The sequence below is a fragment of the Procambarus clarkii genome, chromosome 68, assembly GCF_040958095.1.
Source record: "Procambarus clarkii isolate CNS0578487 chromosome 68, FALCON_Pclarkii_2.0, whole genome shotgun sequence".
NCBI classification, from domain to species: domain Eukaryota; kingdom Metazoa; phylum Arthropoda; class Malacostraca; order Decapoda; family Cambaridae; genus Procambarus; species Procambarus clarkii.
In genome coordinates this window covers 18,026,336-18,047,934 of record NC_091217.1, presented here as the reverse complement: position 1 = coordinate 18,047,934, position 21,599 = coordinate 18,026,336, and positions in this window count along the sequence as shown.

Here is a 21,599-nt window from a genome sequence, read left to right as displayed (position 1 = left end):
ATTTTGAAAACTGCAGGGGCGTTTGGGCAAAATATAACCCATCGCCGTTTTCAGTTATAGGCATATTTTCGGTATGAAACGTCGTAATTTGAAACTGAAAATAGGTTCAGAGAGTCAGAATTCGGCTCAAAACTCACGCTCAGGAGTCAAATTTCCGACATTTCAGACATTTTGAAAACTGCAGGGGGGTTTGGGCAAAATATGACCCATCGTCGTTTTCAGTAATTCTCATATTTTCGGTTTAAAAAGTCGGAATTTGAAACAGAAAATAGGTGCAGAGAGTCTGAATTCGGCTCAGAAATCACGCTCAGGAGTTAAATTTCCGACATTTCAGACATTTTGAAAACTGCAGGGGGGTTTGGGCAAAATGTGATCCACCGTCGTTTTCAGTAATTGGCATATTTTCGGTATGAAACGTCGTAATTTGAAAATGAAAATAGGTACAGAGAGTCAGAATTCGGCTCAAAAATCACGCTCAAGAGTCAAATTTCCGATATTTCAGACATTTTAAAAACTGCTGAGGGGTTTGAGCGAAATATGACCCATCGCCGTTTTCAGTAATTGGCATATTTTCGGTATAAAAAGTCGTAATTTGAAACTGAAAATAGGTGCAGAGAGTCAGAATTCGGCTCAAAAATCACGCTCAGGAGTTAAATTTCCGACGTTTCAGACATTTTGAAAACTGCAGGGGCGTTTGGGCAAAATATAACCCATCGCCGTTTTCAGTGATTGGCATATTTTCGGTATGAAACGTCGTAATTTGAAACTGAAAATAGGTCCAAAGAGTCAGAATTCGGCGCAAAAATCACGCTCAGAAATCAAATTTATGACAATTCAGACATTTTAAAAACTGCAGGGGGGGGGTTAGTTTGGGCAAAATATGACCCATTGCCATTTTCAGTAATTGGCATATTTTCGGTATAAAAGGTCGTAATTTGAAACTTAAAATAGGTGCAGAAAGTCAGAATTCGTATAAAAAAAATCACGCTCAGGAGTCAAATTTCCGACATTTCAGACATTTTGAAAACTGCAGGGGGGTTTGGGCAAAATATTACCCATGGCCGTTTTCAGTAATTGGCATATTTTCGGTATAAAAAGTCGTAATTTGAAACTTAAAATAGGTGCAGAAAGTCAGAATTCGTATAAAAAATCACGCTCAGGAGTCAAATTTCCGACATTTCAGACATTTTGAAAACTGCAGGGGGGTTTGGGCAAAATATGACCCATCGCCGTTTTCAGTAATTGGCATATTTTCGGTATAAAAAGTCGTAATTTGAAACTTAAAATAGGTGCAGAAAGTCAGAATTCGTATAAAAAATCACGCTCAGGAGTCAAATTTCAGACATTTCAGACATTTTGAAAACTGCAGGGGGGTTTGGGCAAAATATGACCCATCGCCGTTTTCAGTAATTCTCATATTTTCGGTATAAATATTCATAATTTGAAACTGAAAATAGGTGCAGAGAGTCTGAATTCGGCTCAGAAATCACGCTCATGAGTTAAATTTCCGACATTTCAGACATTTTGAAAACTGCAGGAGGGTTTGGGCAAAATATGATCCACCGTCGTTTTCAGTAATTGGCTTATTTTCGGTATGAAACGTCGTAATTTGAAAATGAAAATAGGTACAGAGAGTCAGAATTCGGCTCAAAAATCACGCTCAAGAGTCAAATTTCCGATATTTCAGACATTTTAAAAACTGCTGGGGGGTTTGAGCAAAATATGACCCATCGCCGTTTTCAGTAACTGTCATATTTTCGGTATAAAAAGTCGTAATTTGAAACTGAAAATAGGTGCAGAGAGTCAGAATTCGGCTCAAAAATCACGCTCAGGAGATAAATTTCCGACATTTCAGACATTTTGAAAACTGCAGGGGCGTTTGGGCAAAATATAACCCATCGCCGTTTTCAGTTATAGGCATATTTTCGGTATGAAACGTCGTAATTTGAAACTGAAAATAGGTTCAGAGAGTCAGAATTCGGCTCAAAACTCACGCTCAGGAGTCAAATTTCCGACATTTCAGACATTTTGAAAACTGCAGGGGGGTTTGGTCAAAATATGACCCATCGCCGTTTTCAGTAATTGGCATATTTTCGGAATAAAAAGTCGTAATTTGAAACTGAAATTAGGAGCTGAGAGTCAGAATTTGGCTAAAAAATTACACTCAAGAGTCAAATTTCCGACAATTCAGATATTTTGAAAACTGCAGGGTGGGGGGGGGTTTGGGCTAAATATGACCCATCGCCGTTTTCAGTAATTGGCATATTTTCAGTATAAAAAGTCGTAATTTGAAACAGAAAATAGGTGCAGAGAGTCAGAATTCGGCTCAAAAATCATGCTCAGGAGTCAAATTTCCGACATTTCAGACATTTTGAAAACTGCAGGGGGGTTTGGGCAAAATATGACCCATCGTCGTTTTCAGTAATTCTCATATTTTCGGTTTAAAAAGTCGGAATTTGAAACAGAAAATAGGTGCAGAGAGTCTGAATTCGGCTCAGAAATCACGCTCAGGAGTTAAATTTCCGACATTTCAGACATTTTGAAAACTGCAGGGGGGTTTGGGCAAAATGTGATCCACCGTCGTTTTCAGTAATTGGCATATTTTCGGTATGAAACGTCGTAATTTGAAAATGAAAATAGGTACAGAGAGTCACAATTCGGCTCAAAAATCACGCTCAAGAGTCAAATTTCCGATATTTCAGACATTTTAAAAACTGCTGAGGGGTTTGAGCGAAATATGACCCATCGCCGTTTTCAGTAATTGGCATATTTTCGGTATGAAACGTCGTAATTTGAAACTGAAAATAGGTGCAGAGAGTCAGAATTCGGCGCAAAAATCACGCTCAGAAATCAAATTTATGACATTTCAGACATTTTAAAAACTGCAGGGGGGGTGGGTTTGGGCAAAATATGACCCATTGCCATTTTCAGTAATTGGCATATTTTCGGTATAAAAAGTCGTAATTTGAAACTTAAAATAGGTGCAGAAAGTCAGAATTCGTATAAAAAAATCACGCTCAGGAGTCAAATTTCCGACATTTCAGACATTTTGAAAACTGCAGGGGGGTTTGGGAAAAATATGACCCATCGCCGTTTTCAGTAATTGGCATATTTTCGGTATAAAAAGTCGTAATTTGAAACTTAAAATAGGTGCAGAAAGTCAGAATTCGTATAAAAAATCACGCTCAGGAGTCAAGTTTCAGACATTTCAGACATTTTGAAAACTGCAGGGGGGTTTGGGCAAAATATGACCCATCGCCGTTTTCAGTAATTCTCATATTTTCGGTATAAAAATTCATAATTTGAAACTGAAAATAGGTGCAGAGAGTCAGAATTCGGCTCAAAAATCACGCTCAGGAGTTAAATTTCCGACATTTCCGACATTTTGAAAACTGCAGGGGGGTTTGGGCAAAATATAACCCATTGCCGCTTTCAGTGATTGGCATATTTTCGGTATGAAACGTCGTAATTTGAAACTGAAAATAGGTGCAGAGAGTCAGAATTCGGCTCAAAAATCACGCTCAGGAGTTAAATTTCCGACATTTCAGACATTTTGAAAACTGCAGGGGGGGGTTTTGGTAAAATATGACCCATCGCCGTTTTCAGTTATTGGCATATTTTCGGTATGAAACGTCGTAATTTGAAACTGAAAGTAGGTGCAGAGAGTCAGAATTCGGCTCAAAAATCACGCTCAGGAGTTAAATTTCCGACATTTGAGACATTTTGAAAACTGCAGGGGGGTTTGGGCAAAATATGACCCATTGCCGTTTTCAGTTATAGGCATATTTTCGGTATGAAACGTCGTAATTTGAAACTGAAAATAGGTTCAGAGAGTCAGAATCCGGCTCAAAAATCACGCTCAGGAGTCAAATTTCCGACATTTCAGACATTTTGAAAATTGCAGGGGGGTTTGGCCAAAATATGACCCATCGCCGTTTTCAGTAATTGGCATATTTTCGGAATAAAAAGTCGTAATTTGAAACTGAAATTAGGAGCTGAGAGTCAGAATTTGGCTCAAAAATTACACTCAAGAGTCAAATTTCCGACAATTCAGATATTTTGAAAACCGCAGGGGGGGGGGGGTTTGGGCTAAATATGACCCATCGCCGTTTTCAGTAATTGGCATATTTTCAGTATAAAAAGTCGGTATTTGAAACTGAAAATAGGTGCAGAGAGTCTGAATTCGGCTCAGAAATCGCGCTCAGGAGTTAAATTTCCGACATTTCAGACATTTTGAAAACTGCAGGGGGGTTTGGGCAAAATATGATCCACCGTCGTTTTCAGTAATTGGCATATTTTCGGTATGAAACGTCGTAATTTGAAAATGAAAATAGGTACAGAGAGTCAGAATTCGGCTCAAAAATCACGCTCAAGAGTCAAATTTCCGATATTTCAGACATTTTAAAAACTGCTGGGGGGTTTGAGCAAAATATGACCCATCGCCGTTTTCAGTAATTGGCATATTTTCGGTATAAAAAGTCGTAATTTGAAACTGAAAATAGGTGCAGAGAGTCAGAATTCGGCTCAAAAATCATGCTCAAGAGTCAAATTTCCGATATTTCAGACATTTTAAAAACTGCTGGGGGGGTTTGGGCAAAATTTGACCCATCGCCGTTTTCATTAATTGGCATATTTTCGGTATGAAACGTCGTAATTTGAAACTGAAAATAGGTGCAAAGAGTCAGAATTCGGCTCAAAAATCACGCTCAGGAGTTAAATTTCCGACATTTCAGACATTTTGAAAACTGCAAAGGGGGGGGGGGGGGGGTTGGGCTAAATATGACCCATCGCCGTTTTCAGTAATTGGCATATTTTCAGTATAAAAAGTCGTAATTTGAAACAGAAAATAGGTGCAGAGAGTCAGAATTCGGCTCAAAAATCATGCTCAGGAGTCAAATTTCCGACATTTCAGACATTTTGAAAACTGCAGGGGGGTTTGGGCAAAATATGACCCATCGCTGTTTTCAGTAATTCTCATATTTTCGGTTTAAAAAGTCGGAATTTGAAACTGAAAATAGGTGCAGAGAGTCTGAATTCGGCTCAGAAATCACGCTCATGAGTTAAATTTCCGACATTTCAGACATTTTGAAAACTGCAGGGTGGTTTGGGCAAAATATGATCCACCGTCGTTTTCAGTAATTGGCATATTTTCGGTATGAAACGTCGTAATTTGAAACTGAAAATAGGTGAAGAGAGTCAGAATTCGGCTCAAAAATCACGCTCAAGAGTCAAATTTCCGATATTTCAGACATTTTAAAAACTGCTGGGGGGTTTGAGCAAAATATGACCCATCGCCGTTTTCAGTAATTGGCATATTTTCGGTATAAAAAGTCGTAATTTGAAACTGAAAATAGGTGCAGAGAGTCAGAATTCGGCTCAAAAATCACGCTCAGGAGTTAAATTTCCGACATTTCAGACATTTTGAAAACTGCAGGGGCGTTTGGGCAAAATATAACCCATCGCCGTTTTCAGTGATTGGCATATTTTCGGTATGAAACGTCGTAATTTGAAACTGAAAATAGGTGCAGAGAGTCAGCATTCGGCTCAAAAATCACGCTCAGAAATCAAATTTATGACATTTCAGACATTTTAAAAACTGCAGGGGGGGTGGGTTTGGGCAAAATATAACCCATCGCCGTTTTCAGTGATTGGCATATTTTCGGTATGAAACGTCGTAATTTGAAACTTAAAATAGGTGCAGAAAGTCAGAATTCGTATAAAAAAATCACGCTCAGGAGTCAAATTTCCGATATTTCAGACATTTGGAAAACTGCAGGGGGGTTTGGGCAAAATATTACCCATGGCCGTTTTCAGTAATTGGCATATTTTCGGTATAAAAAGTCGTAATTTGAAACTTAAAATAGGTGCAGAAAGTCAGAATTCGTATAAAAAATCACGCTCAGGAGTCAAATTTCCGACATTTCAGACATTTTGAAAACTGCAAGGGGGTTTGGGCAAAATATGACCCATCGCCGTTTTCAGTAATTGGAATATTTTCGGTATAAAAAGTCGTAATTTGAAACTTAAAATAGGTGCAGAAAGTCAGAATTCGTATAAAAAATCACGCTCAGGAGTCAAATTTCAGACATTTCAGACATTTTGAAAACTGCAGGGGGGTTTGGGCAAAATATGACCCATCGCCGTTTTCAGTAATTCTCATATTTTCGGTATAAAAATTCATAATTTGAAACTGAAAATAGGTGCAGAGAGTCAGAATTCGGCTCAAAAATCACGCTCAGGAGTTAAATTTCCGACATTTCAGACATTTTGAAAACTGCAGGGGGGGGGTTTTGGTAAAATATGACCCATCGCCGTTTTCAGTTATAGGCATATTTTCGGTATGAAACGTCGTAATTTGAAACTGAAAATAGGTTCAGAGAGTCAGAATTCGGCTCAAAAATCACGCTCAGGAGTCAAATTTCCGACATTTCAGACATTTTAAAAACTGCTCGGGGGTTTGGGCAAAATATGACCCATCGCCGTTTTGAGTAATTGGCATATTTTCGGTATAAAAAGTCGTAATTTGAAACTGAAAATAGGTGCAGAGAGTCAGAATTCGGCTCTAAAATCACGCTCAAGAGTCAAATTTCCGATATTTCAGACATTTTAAAAACTGCTCGGGGGTTTGGGCAAAATATGACCCATCGCCGTTTTGAGTAATTGGCATATTTTCGGTTTGAAACGTCGTAATTTGAAACTGAAAATAGGTGCAAAGAGTCAGAATTCGGCTCAAAAATCACGCTCAGGAGTTAAATTTCCGAGATTTCAGACATTTTGAAAACTGCAAGGGGGGGGGGGGGGTTGGGCTAAATATGACCCATCGCCGTTTTCAGTAATTGGCATATTTTCAGTATAAAAAGTCGTAATTTGAAACAGAAAATAGGTGCAGAGAGTCAGAATTCGGCTCAAAAATCATGCTCAGGAGTCAAATTTCCGACATTTCAGACATTTTGAAAACTGCAGGGGGGTTTGGGCAAAATATATACCACCGTCGTTTTCAGTAATTGGCATATTTTCGGTATGAAACGTCGTAATTTGAAAATGAAAATAGGTACAGAGAGTCAGAATTCGGCTCAAAAATCACGCTCAAGAGTCAAATTTCCGATATTTCAGACATTTTAAAAACTGCTGGGGGGTTTGAGCAAAATATGACCCATCGCCGTTTTCAGTAATTGGCATATTTTCGGTATAAAAAGTCGTAATTTGAAACTGAAAATAGGTGCAGAGAGTCAGAATTCGGCTCAAAAATCACGCTCAGGAGTTAAATTTCCGACATTTCAGACATTTTGAAAACTGCAGGGGGGTTTGGGCAAAATATAACCCATCGCCGTTTTCAGTGATTGGCATATTTTCGGTATGAAACGTCGTAATTTGAAACTGAAAATAGGTGCAGAGAGTCAGAATTCGGCTCAAAAATCACGCTCAGGAATCAAATTTATGACATTTCAGACATTTTAAAAACTGCAGGGGGGGTGGGTTTGGGCAAAATATGACCCATTGCCATTTTCAGTAATTGGCATATTTTCGGTATAAAAAGTCGTAATTTGAAACTTAAAATAGGTGCAGAAAGTCAGAATTCGTATAAAAAAATCACGCTCAGGAGTCAAATTTCCGACATTTCAGACATTTTGAAAACTGCAGGGGGGTTTGGGCAAAATATGACCCATCTTCGTTTTCAGTAATTCTCATATTTTCGGTTTAAAAAGTCGGAATTTGAAACTGAAAATAGGTGCAGAGAGTCTGAATTCGGCTCAGAAATCACGCTCAGGAGTTAAATTTCCGACATTTCAGCCATTTTGAAAACTGCAGGGGGGTTTGGGCAAAATATGATCCACCGTCGTTTTCAGTAACTGGCATATTTTCGGTATGAAACGTCGTAATTTGAAAATGAAAATAGGTACAGAGAGTCAGAATTCGGCTCAAAAATCACGCTCAAGAGTCAAATTTCCGATATTTCAGACATTTTAAAAACTGCTGGGGGGTTTGAGCAAAATATGACCCATCGCCGTTTTCAGTAATTGGCATATTTTCGGTATAAAAAGTCGTAATTTGAAACTGAAAATAGGTGCAGAGAGTCAGAATTCGGCTCAAAAATCACGCTCAGGAGTTAAATTTCCGACATTTCAGACATTTTGAAAACTGCAGGGGGGTTTGGGCACAATATAACCCATCGCCGTTTTCAGTGATTGGCATATTTTCGGTATGAAACGTCGTAATTTGAAAATGAAAATAGGTGCAGAGAGTCAGAATTCGGCTCAAAAGTCACGCTCAAGAGTCAAATTTCCGATATTTCAGACATTTTAAAAACTGCTGGTGGGTTTGTGCAAAATATGACCCATCGCCGTTTTCAGTAATTGGCATATTTTCGGTATGAAACGTCGTAATTTGACACTGAAAATAGGTGCAGAGAGTCAGAATTCGGCTCAAAAATCACGCTCAGGAGGTAAATTTCCGACATTTCAGACATTTTGAAAACTGCAAGGGGGTTTGGGCAAAATATGACCCATCGCCGTTTTCAGTAATTGGCATATTTTCGGTATGAAACTTCGTAATTTGAAACTGAAAATAGGTGCAGAGAGACAGAATTCGGCTCAAACATCCTGCTCAGGAGTCAAATTTCCGACATTTCAGACATTTTGGAAACTGCAGGGGGGTTTGGGCAAAATATTACCCATGGCCGTTTTCAGTAATTGGCATATTTTCGGTATAAAAAGTCGTAATTTGAAACTTAAAATAGGTGCAGAAAGTCAGAATTCGTATAAAAAATCACGCTCAGGAGTCAAATTTCCGACATTTCAGACATTTTGAAAACTGCAGGGGGGTTTGGGCAAAATATGACCCATCGCCGTTTTCAGTAATTGGCATATTTTCGGTATAAAAAGTCGTAATTTGAAACTTAAAATAGGTGCAGAAAGTCAGAATTCGTATAAAAAATCACGCTCAGGAGTCAAATTTCCGACATTTCAGACATTTTGAAAACTGCAGGGGGGTTTGGGCAAAATATGACCCATCGCCGTTTTCAGTAATTCACATATTTTCGGTATAAAAATTCGTAATATGAAACTGAAAATAGGTGCTGAGAGTCAGAATTCGGCTCAAAAATCACGCTCAGCAGTTAAATTTCCGACATTTCCGACATTTTGAAAACTGCAGGGGGGTTTGGGCAAAATATAACCCATCGCCGTTTTCAGTGATTGGCATATTTTCGGTATGAAACGTCGTAATTTGAAACTGAAAATAGGTGAAGAGAGTCAGAATTCGGCTCAAAAATCACGCTCAGGAGTTAAATTTCCGATATTTCAGACATTTTGAAAACTGCAGGGGGGGTTTGGGTAAAATATGACCCATCGCCGTTTTCAGTTATTGGCATATTTTCGGTATGAAACGTCGTAATTTGAAACTGAAAGTAGGTGCAGAGAGTCAGAATTCGGCTCAAAAATCACGCTCAGGAGTTAAATTTCCGACATTTGAGACATTTTGAAAACTGCAGGGGGGTTTGGGCAAAATATGACCCATTGCCGTTTTCAGTTATAGGCATATTTTCGGTATGAAACGTCGTAATTTGAAACTGAAAATAGGTTCAGAGTCAGAATTCGGCTCAAAAATCACGCTCAGGAGTCAAATTTCCGACATTTCAGACATTTTGAAAACTGCAGGGGGGTTTGGGCAAAATATGACCCATCGCCGTTTTCAGTAATTGGCATATTTTCAGTATAAAAAGTCGGTATTTGAAACTGAAAATAGGTGCAGAGAGTCTGAATTCGGCTCAGAAATCGCGCTCAGGAGTTAAATTTCCGACATTTCAGACATTTTGAAAACTGCAGGGGGGTTTGGGCAAAATATGGTCCACCGTCGTTTTCAGTAATTGGCATATTTTCGGTATGAAACGTCGTAATTTGAAAATGAAAATAGGTACAGAGAGTCAGAATTCGGCTCAAAAATCACGCTCAAGAGTCAAATTTCCGATATTTCAGACATTTTAAAAACTGCTGGGGGGTTTGAGCAAAATATGACCCATCGCCGTTTTCAGTAATTGGCATATTTTCGGTATAAAAAGTCGTAATTTGAAACTGAAAATAGGTGCAGAGAGTCAGAATTCGGCTCAAAAATCACGCTCAAGAGTCAAATTTCCGATATTTCAGACATTTTAAAAACTGCTGGGGGGGTTTGGGCAAAATTTGACCCATCGCCGTTTTCATTAATTGGCATATTTTCGGTATGAAACGTCGTAATTTGAAACTGAAAATAGGTGCAAAGAGTCAGAATTCGGCTCAAAAATCACGCTCAGGAGTTAAATTTCCGACATTTCAGACATTTTGAAAACTGCAAGGGGGGGGGGGGTTGGGCTAAATATGACCAATCGCCGTTTTCAGTAATTGGCATATTTCCAGTATAAAAAGTCGTAATTTGAAACAGAAAATAGGTGCAGAGAGTCAGAATTCGGCTCAAAAATCATGCTCAGGAGTCAAATTTCCGACATTTCAGACATTTTGAAAACTGCAGGGGGGTTTGGGCAAAATATGACCCATCGCCGTTTTCAGTAATTCTCATATTTTCGGTTTAAAAAGTCGGAATTTGAAACTGAAAATAGGTGCAGAGAGTCTGAATTCGGCTCAGAAATCACGCTCAGGAGTTAAATTTCCGACATTTCAGACATTTTGAAAACTGCAGGGTGGTTTGGGCAAAATATGATCCACCGTCGTTTTCAGTAATTGGCATATTTTCGGTATGAAACGTCGTAATTTGAAACTGAAAATAGGTGAAGAGAGTCAGAATTCGGCTCAAAAATCACGCTCAAGAGTCAAATTTCCGATATTTCAGACATTTTAAAAACTGCTGGGGGGTTTGAGCAAAATATGACCCATCGCCGTTTTCAGTAATTGGCATATTTTCGGTATAAAAAGTCGTAATTTGAAACTGAAAATAGGTGCAGAGAGTCAGAATTCGGCTCAAAAATCACGCTCAGGAGTTAAATTTCCGACATTTCAGACATTTTGAAAACTGCAGGGGCGTTTGGGCAAAATATAACCCATCGCCGTTTTCAGTGATTGGCATATTTTCGGTATGAAACGTCGTAATTTGAAACTGAAAATAGGTGCAGAGAGTCAGCATTCGGCTCAAAAATCACGCTCAGAAATCAAATTTATGACATTTCAGACATTTTAAAAAGTGCAGGGGGGGTGGGTTTGGGCAAAATATGACCCATTGCCATTTTCAGTAATTGGCATATTTTCGGTATAAAAAGTCGTAATTTGAAACTTAAAATAGGTGCAGAAAGTCAGAATTCGTATAAAAAAATCACGCTCAGGAGTCAAATTTCCGACATTTCAGACATTTGGAAAACTGCAGGGGGGTTTGGGCAAAATATTACCCATGGCCGTTTTCAGTAATTGGCATATTTTCGGTATAAAAAGTCGTAATTTGAAACTTAAAATAGGTGCAGAAAGTCAGAATTCGTATAAAAAATCACGCTCAGGAGTCAAATTTCCGACATTTCAGACATTTTGAAAACTGCAAGGGGGTTTGGGCAAAATATGACCCATCGCCGTTTTCAGTAATTGGAATATTTTCGGTATAAAAAGTCGTAATTTGAAACTTAAAATAGGTGCAGAAAGTCAGAATTCGTATAAAAAATCACGCTCAGGAGTCAAATTTCAGACATTTCAGACATTTTGAAAACTGCAGGGGGGTTTGGGCAAAATATGACCCATCGCCGTTTTCAGTAATTCTCATATTTTCGGTATAAAAATTCATAATTTGAAACTGAAAATAGGTGCAGAGAGTCAGAATTCGGCTCAAAAATCACGCTCAGGAGTTAAATTTCCGACATTTCAGACATTTTGAAAACTGCAGGGGGGGGGGTTTTGGTAAAATATGACCCATCGCCGTTTTCAGTTATTGGCATATTTTCGGTATGAAACGTCGTAATTTGAAACTGAAAGTAGGTGCAGAGAGTCAGAATTCGGCTCAAAAATCACGCTCAGGAGTTAAATTTCCGACATTTGAGACATTTTGAAAACTGCAGGGGGGTTTGGGCAAAATATGACCCATTGCCGTTTTCAGTTATAGGCATATTTTCGGTATGAAACGTCGTAATTTGAAACTGAAAATAGGTTCAGAGAGTCAGAATTCGGCTCAAAAATCACGCTCAGGAGTCAAATTTCCGACATTTCAGACATTTTGAAAACTGCAGGGGGGTTTGGGCAAAATATGACCCATCGCCGTTTTCAGTAATTGGCATATTTTCGGAATAAAAAGTCGTAATTTGAAACTGAAATTAGGAGCTGAGAGTCAGAATTTGGCTCAAAAATTACACTCAAGAGTCAAATTTCCGACAATTCAGATATTTTGAAAACCGCAGGGGGGGGGGGGGGGTTGGGCTAAATATGACCCATCGCCGTTTTCAGTAATTGGCATATTTTCAGTATAAAAAGTCGTAATTTGAAACAGAAAATAGGTGCAGAGAGTCAGAATTCGGCTCAAAAATCATGCTCAGGAGTCAAATTTCCGACATTTCAGACATTTTGAAAACTGCAGGGGGGTTTGGGCAAAATATGACCCATCGTCGTTTTCAGTAATTCTCATATTTTCGGTTTAAAAATACGGAATTTGAAACTGAAAATAGGTGCAGAGAGTCTGAATTCGGCTCAGAAATTGCGCTCAGGATTTAAATTTCCGACATTTCAGACATTTTGAAAACTGCAGGGGGGTTTGGGCAAAATATGATCCACCGTCTTTTTCAGTAATTGGCGTATTTTCGGTATGAAACGTCGTAATTTGAAAATGAAAATAGGTACAGAGAGTCAGAATTCGGCTCAAAAATCACGCTCAAGAGTCAAATTTCCGATATTTCAGATATTTTAAAAACTGCTGGGGGGTTTGAGCAAAATATGACCCATCGCCGTTTTCAGTAATTGGCATATTTTCGGTATAAAAAGTCGTAATTTGAAACTGAAAATAGGTGCAGAGAGTCAGAATTCGGCTCTAAAATCACGCTCAAGAGTCAAATTTCCGATATTTCAGACATTTTAAAAACTGCAAGGGGGGGGGGGGGGGCTAAATATGACCCATCGCCGTTTTCAGTAATTGGCATATTTTCAGTATAAAAAGTCGTAATTTGAAACAGAAAATAGGTGCAGAGAGTCAGAATTCGGCTCAAAAATCATGCTCAGGAGTCAAATTTCCGACATTTCAGACATTTTGAAAACTGCAGGGGGGTTTGGGCAAAATATGATCCACCGTCGTTTTCAGTAATTGGCATATTTTCGGTATGAAACGTCGTAATTTGAAAATGAAAATAGGTACAGAGAGTCAGAATTCGGCTCAAAAATCACGCTCAAGAGTCAAATTTCCGATATTTCAGACATTTTAAAAACTGCTGGGGGGTTTGAGCAAAATATGACCCATCGCCGTTTTCAGTAATTGGCATATTTTCGGTATAAAAAGTCGTAATTTGAAACTGAAAATAGGTGCAGAGAGTCAGAATTCGGCTCAAAAATCACGCTCAGGAGTTAAATTTCCGACATTTCAGACATTTTGAAAACTGCAGGGGGGTTTGGGCAAAATATAACCCATCGCCGTTTTCAGTGATTGGCATATTTTCGGTATGAAACGTCGTAATTTGAAACTGAAAATAGGTGCAGAGAGTCAGAATTCGGCTCAAAAATCACGCTCAGGAATCAAATTTATGACATTTCAGACATTTTAAAAACTGCAGGGGGGGTGGGTTTGGGCAAAATAAGACCCATTGCCATTTTCAGTAATTGGCATATTTTCGGTATAAAAAGTCGTAATTTGAAACTTAAAATAGGTGCAGAAAGTCAGAATTCGTATAAAAAAATCACGCTCAGGAGTCAAATTTCCGACATTTCAGACATTTTGAAAACTGCAGGGGGGTTTGGGCAAAATATGACCCATCTTCGTTTTCAGTAATTCTCATATTTTCGGTTTAAAAAGTCGGAATTTGAAACTGAAAATAGGTGCAGAGAGTCTGAATTCGGCTCAGAAATCACGCTCAGGAGTTAAATTTCCGACATTTCAGACATTTTGAAAACTGCAGGGGGGTTTGGGCAAAATATGATCCACCGTCGTTTTCAGTAACTGGCATATTTTCGGTATGAAACGTCGTAATTTGAAAATGAAAATAGGTACAGAGAGTCAGAATTCGGCTCAAAAATCACGCTCAAGAGTCAAATTTCCGATATATCAGACATTTTAAAAACTGCTGGGGGGTTTGAGCAAAATATGACCCATCGCCGTTTTCAGTAATTGGCATATTTTCGGTATAAAAAGTCGTAATTTGAAATTGAAAATAGGTGCAGAGAGTCAGAATTCGGCTCAAAAATCACGCTCAGGAGTTAAATTTCCGACATTTCAGACATTTTGAAAACTGCAGGGGGGTTTGGGCACAATATAACCCATCGCCGTTTTCAGTGATTGGCATATTTTCGGTATGAAACGTCGTAATTTGAAAATGAAAATAGGTGCAGAGAGTCAGAATTCGGCTCAAAAGTCACGCTCAAGAGTCAAATTTCCGATATTTCAGACATTTTAAAAACTGCTGGTGGGTTTGTGCAAAATATGACCCATCGCCGTTTTCAGTAATTGGCATATTTTCGGTATGAAACGTCGTAATTTGAAACTGAAAATAGGTGCAGAGAGTCAGAATTCGGCTCAAAAATCACGCTCAGGAGGTAAATTTCCGACATTTCAGACATTTTGAAAACTGCAAGGGGGTTTGGGCAAAATATGACCCATCGCCGTTTTCAGTAATTGGCATATTTTCGGTATGAAACTTCGTAATTTGAAACTGAAAATAGGTGCAGAGAGACAGAATTCGGCTCAAACATCCTGCTCAGGAGTCAAATTTCCGACATTTCAGACATTTTGGAAACTGCAGGGGGGTTTGGGCAAAATATTACCCATGGCCGTTTTCAGTAATTGGCATATTTTCGGTATAAAAAGTCGTAATTTGAAACTTAAAATAGGTGCAGAAAGTCAGAATTCGTATAAAAAATCACGCTCAGGAGTCAAATTTCCGACATTTCAGACATTTTGAAAACTGCAGGGGGGTTTGGGCAAAATATGACCCATCGCCGTTTTCAGTAATTGGCATATTTTCGGTATAAAAAGTCGTAATTTGAAACTTAAAATAGGTGCAGAAAGTCAGAATTCGTATAAAAAATCACGCTCAGGAGTCAAATTTCCGACATTTCAGACATTTTGAAAACTGCAGGGGGGTTTGGGCAAAATATGACCCATCGCCGTTTTCAGTAATTCTCATATTTTCGGTATAAAAATTCGTAATTTGAAACTGAAAATAGGTGCTGAGAGTCAGAATTCGGCTCAAAAATCACGCTCAGGAGTTAAATTTCCGACATTTCCGACATTTTGAAAACTGCAGGGGGGTTTGGGCAAAATATAACCCATCGCCGTTTTCAGTGATTGGCATATTTTCGGTATGAAACGTCGTAATTTGAAACTGAAAATAGGTGAAGAGAGTCAGAATTCGGCTCAAAAATCACGCTCAGGAGTTAAATTTCCGATATTTCAGACATTTTGAAAACTGCAGGGGGGGTTTGGGTAAAATATGACCCATCGCCGTTTTCAGTTATTGGCATATTTTCGGTATGAAACGTCGTAATTTGAAACTGAAAGTAGGTGCAGAGAGTCAGAATTCGGCTCAAAAATCACGCTCAGGAGTTAAATTTCCGACATTTGAGACATTTTGAAAACTGCAGGGGGGTTTGGGCAAAATATGACCCATTGCCGTTTTCAGTTATAGGCATTTTTTTCGGTATGAAACGTCGTAATTTGAAACTGAAAATAGGTTCAGAGTCAGAATTCGGCTCAAAAATCACGCTCAGGAGTCAAATTTCCGACATTTCAGACATTTTGAAAACTGCAGGGGGGTTTGGGCTAAATATGACCCATTACCGTTTTCAGTAATTGGCATATTTTCGGAATAAAAAGTCGTAATTTGAAACTGAAATTACGAGCTGAGAGTCAGAATTTGGCTCAAAAATTACACTCAAGAGTCAAATTTCCGACAATTCAGATATTTTGAAAACTGCAGGGGGGGGGGGTTGGGTTAAATATGACCCATCGCCGTTTTCAGTAATTGGCCTATTTTCAGTATAATAAGTCGTAATTTGAAACAGAAAATAGGTGCAGAGAGTCAGAATTCGGCTCAAAAATCATGCTCAGGAGTCAAATTTCCGACATTTCAGACATTTTGAAAATTGCAGGGGGGTTTGGGCAAAATATGACCCATCGTCGTTTTCAGTAATTCTCATATTTTCGGTTTAAAAAGTCGGAATTTGAAACTGAAAATAGGTGCAGAGAGTCTGAATTCGGCTCAAAAATCACGCTCAGGAGTTAAATTTCCGACATTTCAGACATTTTGAAAACTGCAGGGGGGTTTGGGCAAAATATGATCCACCGTCGTTTTCAGTAATTGGCATATTTTCGGTATGAAACGTCGTAATTTGAAAATGAAAATAGACACAGAGAGTCGGAATTCGGCTCAAAAATCACGCTCAAGAGTCAAATTTCCGATATTTCAGACATTTTAAAAACTGCTGGGGGGTTTGAGCAAAATATGACCCATCGCCGTTTTCAGTAATTGGCATATTTTCGGTATAAAAAGTCGTAATTTGAAACTGAAAATAGGTGCAGAGAGTCAGAATTCGGCTCAAAAATCACGCTCAGGAGTTAAATTTCCGACATTTCAGACATTTTGAAAACTGCAGGGGGGTTTGGGCACAATATAACCCATCGCCGTTTTCAGTGATTGGCATATTTTCGGTATGAAACGTCGTAATTTGAAAATGAAAATAGGTGCAGAGAGTCAGAATTCGGCTCAAAAGTCACGATCAAGAGTCAAATTTCCGATATTTCAGACATTTTAAAAACTGCTGGTGGGTTTGGGCAAAATATGACCCATCGCCGTTTTCAGTAATTGGCATATTTTCGTAATGAAACGTCGTAATTTGAAACTGAAAATAGGTGCAGAGAGTCAGAATTCGGCTCAAAAATCACGCTCAGGAGGTAAATTTCCATTTCAGACATTTTGAAAACTGCAAGGGGGTTTGGGCAAAATATGACCCATCGCCGTTTTCAGTAATTGGCATATTTTCGGTATGAAACTTCGTAATTTGAAACTGAAAATAGGTGCAGAGAGACAGAATTCGGCTCAAAAATCCTGCTCAGGAGTCAAATTTCCGACATTTCAGACATTTTGAAAACTGCTGGGGGGTTTGGGCAAAATATGACCCATCGCCGTTTTCAGTAATTGGCATATTTTCGGTATAAAAAGTCGTAATTTGAAACTTAAAATAGGTGCAGAAAGTCAGAATTCGTATAAAAAATCACGCTCAGGAGTCAAATTTCCGACATTTCAGATATTTTGAAAACTGCAGGGGGGTTTGGGCAGAATATGACCCATCGCCGTTTTCAGTAATTGGCATATTTTCGTTATAAAAAGTCGTAATTTGAAACTTACAATAGGTGCAGAAATCAGAATTCGTATAAAAAATCATGCTCAGGAGTAAAATTTCCGACATTTCAGACATTTTGAAAACTGCAGGGGGGGTTTGGGCAAAATATGACCCATCGTCGTTTTTAGTAATTCTCATATTTTCGGTTTAAATTCGTAATTTGAAACTGAAAATAGGTGCAGAGAGTCTGAATTCGGCAAAAAAATCACGCTCAGGAGTTAAATTTCCGACATTTAAGGCATTTTGAAAACTGCAGGGGGGTTTGGGCAAAATATGACCCATCGCCGTTTTCAGTAATTGGCATATTTTCGGTATAAAAAGTCGTAATTTGAAACTGAAAATAGGTGCAGAGAGTCAGAATTCGGCTCAAAAATCACGCTCAGGAGTTAAATTTCCAACATTTCAGACATTTTGAAAACTGCAGCGGGGTTTGGGCAAAATATGACCCATCGTCGTTTTCAGTAATTGGCATATTTTCGGTATGAAACGTTGTAATTTGAAACTGAAAATAGGTGCAGAGAGTTAGAATTCGGCTCAAAAATCATGCTCAGGAGTCAAATTTCCGACATTTCAGACATTTTGAAAACTGCAGGGGGGTTTGGGCTAAATATGACCCATTACCGTTTTCAGTAATTGGCATATTTTCGGAATAAAAAGTCGTAATTTGAAACTGAAATTACGAGCTGAGAGTCAGAATTTGGCTCAAAAATTACACTCAAGAGTCAAATTTCCGACAATTCAGATATTTTGAAAACTGCAGGGGGGGGGGGGTTGGGTTAAATATGACCCATCGCCGTTTTCAGTAATTGGCCTATTTTCAGTATAATAAGTCGTAATTTGAAACAGAAAATAGGTGCAGAGAGTCAGAATTCGGCTCAAAAATCATGCTCAGGAGTCAAATTTCCGACATTTCAGACATTTTGAAAATTGCAGGGGGGTTTGGGCAAAATATGACCCATCGTCGTTTTCAGTAATTCTCATATTTTCGGTTTAAAAAGTCGGAATTTGAAACTGAAAATAGGTGCAGAGAGTCTGAATTCGGCTCAGAAATCACGCTCAGGAGTTAAATTTCCGACATTTCAGACATTTTGAAAACTGCAGGGGGGTTTGGGCAAAATATGATCCACCGTCGTTTTCAGTAATTGGCATATTTTCGGTATGAAACGTCGTAATTTGAAAATGAAAATAGACACAGAGAGTCGGAATTCGGCTCAAAAATCACGCTCAAGAGTCAAATTTCCGATATTTCAGACATTTTAAAAACTGCTGGGGGGTTTGAGCAAAATATGACCCATCGCCGTTTTCAGTAATTGGCATATTTTCGGTATAAAAAGTCGTAATTTGAAACTGAAAATAGGTGCAGAGAGTCAGAATTCGGCTCAAAAATCACGCTCAGGAGTTAAATTTCCGACATTTCAGACATTTTGAAAACTGCAGGGGGGTTTGGGCACAATATAACCCATCGCCGTTTTCAGTGATTGGCATATTTTCGGTATGAAACGTCGTAATTTGAAAATGAAAATAGGTGCAGAGAGTCAGAATTCGGCTCAAAAGTCACGATCAAGAGTCAAATTTCCGATATTTCAGACATTTTAAAAACTGCTGGTGGGTTTGGGCAAAATATGACCCATCGCCGTTTTCAGTAATTGGCATATTTTCGTAATGAAACGTCGTAATTTGAAACTGAAAATAGGTGCAGAGAGTCAGAATTCGGCTCAAAAATCACGCTCAGGAGGTAAATTTCCATTTCAGACATTTTGAAAACTGCAAGGGGGTTTGGGCAAAATATGACCCATCGCCGTTTTCAGTAATTGGCATATTTTCGGTATGAAACTTCGTAATTTGAAACTGAAAATAGGTGCAGAGAGACAGAATTCGGCTCAAAAATCCTGCTCAGGAGTCAAATTTCCGACATTTCAGACATTTTGAAAACTGCTGGGGGGTTTGGGCAAAATATGACCCATCGCCGTTTTCAGTAATTGGCATATTTTCGGTATAAAAAGTCGTAATTTGAAACTTAAAATAGGTGCAGAAAGTCAGAATTCGTATAAAAAATCACGCTCAGGAGTCAAATTTCCGACATTTCAGATATTTTGAAAACTGCAGGGGGGTTTGGGCAGAATATGACCCATCGCCGTTTTCAGTAATTGGCATATTTTCGTTATAAAAAGTCGTAATTTGAAACTTACAATAGGTGCAGAAATCAGAATTCGTATAAAAAATCATGCTCAGGAGTAAAATTTCCGACATTTCAGACATTTTGAAAACTGCAGGGGGGGTTTGGGCAAAATATGACCCATCGTCGTTTTTAGTAATTCTGATATTTTCGGTTTAAATTCGTAATTTGAAACTGAAAATAGGTGCAGAGAGTCTGAATTCGGCAAAAAAATCACGCTCAGGAGTTAAATTTCCGACATTTAAGGCATTTTGAAAACTGCAGGGGGGTTTGGGCAAAATATGACCCATCGCCGTTTTCAGTAATTGGCATATTTTCGGTATAAAAAGTCGTAATTTGAAACTGAAAATAGGTGCAGAGAGTCAGAATTCGGCTCAAAAATCACGCTCAGGAGTTAAATTTCCAACATTTCAGACATTTTGAAAACTGCAGCGGGGTTTGGGCAAAATATGACCCATCGTCGTTTTCAGTAATTGGCATATTTTCGGTATGAAACGTTGTAATTTGAAACTGAAAATAGGTGCAGAGAGTTAGAATTCGGCTCAAAAATCATGCTCAGGAGTCAAATTTCCGACATTTCAGACATTTTGAAAACTGCAGGGGGGTTTGGGCTAAATATGACCCATTACCGTTTTCAGTAATTGGCATATTTTCGGAATAAAAAGTCGTAATTTGAAACTGAAATTACGAGCTGAGAGTCAGAATTTGGCTCAAAAATTACACTCAAGAGTCAAATTTCCGACAATTCAGATATTTTGAAAACTGCAGGGGGGGGGGGGTTGGGTTAAATATGACCCATCGCCGTTTTCAGTAATTGGCCTATTTTCAGTATAATAAGTCGTAATTTGAAACAGAAAATAGGTGCAGAGAGTCAGAATTCGGCTCAAAAATCATGCTCAGGAGTCAAATTTCCGACATTTCAGACATTTTGAAAATTGCAGGGGGGTTTGGGCAAAATATGACCCATCGTCGTTTTCAGTAATTCTCATATTTTCGGTTTAAAAAGTCGGAATTTGAAACTGAAAATAGGTGCAGAGAGTCTGAATTCGGCTCAGAAATCACGCTCAGGAGTTAAATTTCCGACATTTCAGACATTTTGAAAACTGCAGGGGGGTTTGGGCAAAATATGATCCACCGTCGTTTTCAGTAATTGGCATATTTTCGGTATGAAACGTCGTAATTTGAAAATGAAAATAGACACAGAGAGTCGGAATTCGGCTCAAAAATCACGCTCAAGAGTCAAATTTCCGATATTTCAGACATTTTAAAAACTGCTGGGGGGTTTGAGCAAAATATGACCCATCGCCGTTTTCAGTAATTGGCATATTTTCGGTATAAAAAGTCGTAATTTGAAACTGAAAATAGGTGCAGAGAGTCAGAATTCGGCTCAAAAATCACGCTCAGGAGTTAAATTTCCGACATTTCAGACATTTTGAAAACTGCAGGGGGGTTTGGGCACAATATAACCCATCGCCGTTTTCAGTGATTGGCATATTTTCGGTATGAAACGTCGTAATTTGAAAATGAAAATAGGTGCAGAGAGTCAGAATTCGGCTCAAAAGTCACGATCAAGAGTCAAATTTCCGATATTTCAGACATTTTAAAAACTGCTGGTGGGTTTGGGCAAAATATGACCCATCGCCGTTTTCAGTAATTGGCATATTTTCGTAATGAAACGTCGTAATTTGAAACTGAAAATAGGTGCAGAGAGTCAGAATTAGGCTCAAAAATCACGCTCAGGAGGTAAATTTCCATTTCAGACATTTTGAAAACTGCAAGGGGGTTTGGGCAAAATATGACCCATCGCCGTTTTCAGTAATTGGCATATTTTCGGTATGAAACTTCGTAATTTGAAACTGAAAATAGGTGCAGAGAGACAGAATTCGGCTCAAAAATCCTGCTCAGGAGTCAAATTTCCGACATTT